The following is a 1,156-nucleotide window of genomic DNA, read 5'->3' on the forward strand; positions in this document are numbered from 1 at the left end:
GTTGAAATTAGAATGGAGAATATAAACAGGGAGAGACAGATTCCGTGCAATTAGATGCTATCATTGCCAGAGATACGGCCATTTTGAGGTCAACTGTACTGTTAAGAGCAATGGAAAGGCCCAAAAATGTTTCAAATGCACTGACGATCACAAATCGAAGGATTGCGTTGAAGGATTGTGTGAGGTACAAGAAGCCTGAAATCAACCACTCAGTGAATGACCAGTGTTGTGTAGTACTTCAAACCGAAATCGAGAGAATTCGTAACATTACCGATCATGGCTATTAATTAGTGTTTGTACTCAAAGACAAATTGTGTGTTAAATGTTCAGTGTGTTGGAAATAATTTAGTGTGAACCCAAACACTGCCAAGTGACTTTGATGATGCCAAGTTTTATCAAAAGGACATCAGTAGGCTATTCATGAAAGCAATCACGACTCACTCACTCACTACGACGATGTAAATAAGTGCATTTGGGATTATTATCGAGGCTAACATCATAATTGTTGACGGCCCTCGCAGAGTACTGCACCAGCAGCGGAGCGGGGCCTGAAACCTCATCAACGGTAAACGGTAAACGGAGAAGAGGGAAGAGAGATTGAAATAATAAGAAAAAGATTAAAAAAACATCGAATAAGTCAAAATGAGAAAATAAATAAAGAAAGAAAGAATGAAAGAAAGAGTCTAAGGAAAAGAAGAAGGAGGAAAGATACAAATTAAGAAAGGGAGGGAAGAAGGAAGGAAAGAAGGAAGGAGAATAAGATAGTTAGTGGGATAAATAATTGAAGGAAGGATATTTAGAAAGGAAGACATGGGAATATGAATAACGTTCCAAGGAATGATGCAGAAAAAGTGGGAGAACAAAATATAGGTCACGACTATTTCATGAGCAAGTCTATAAGAGAGAACTAAAACGATGAATAACTGTGAGATAAAGACAGCAAGGCGAGGAAAACAGGGATTTGTGTATCATGACGTAGAGAGAGAAATGAGGAACAGCTGAGAGGATTAATAGCTTATAAGAAGAGGAGGTGGTGGCGGAGGAGGACGAGGAGGAGGAGAAAAAAAATTACAAAAACAAGGGAAGAAAGAAAAGGAAGGAAAGGAAGGGAAGGAAGGAGAGGAAGGAAAAAGTGAAGGAGGAAAAGGAAGGAAAG

Source organism: Eriocheir sinensis, unplaced genomic scaffold (assembly GCF_024679095.1).
Source record: "Eriocheir sinensis breed Jianghai 21 unplaced genomic scaffold, ASM2467909v1 Scaffold230, whole genome shotgun sequence".
NCBI lineage: Eukaryota > Metazoa > Arthropoda > Malacostraca > Decapoda > Varunidae > Eriocheir > Eriocheir sinensis.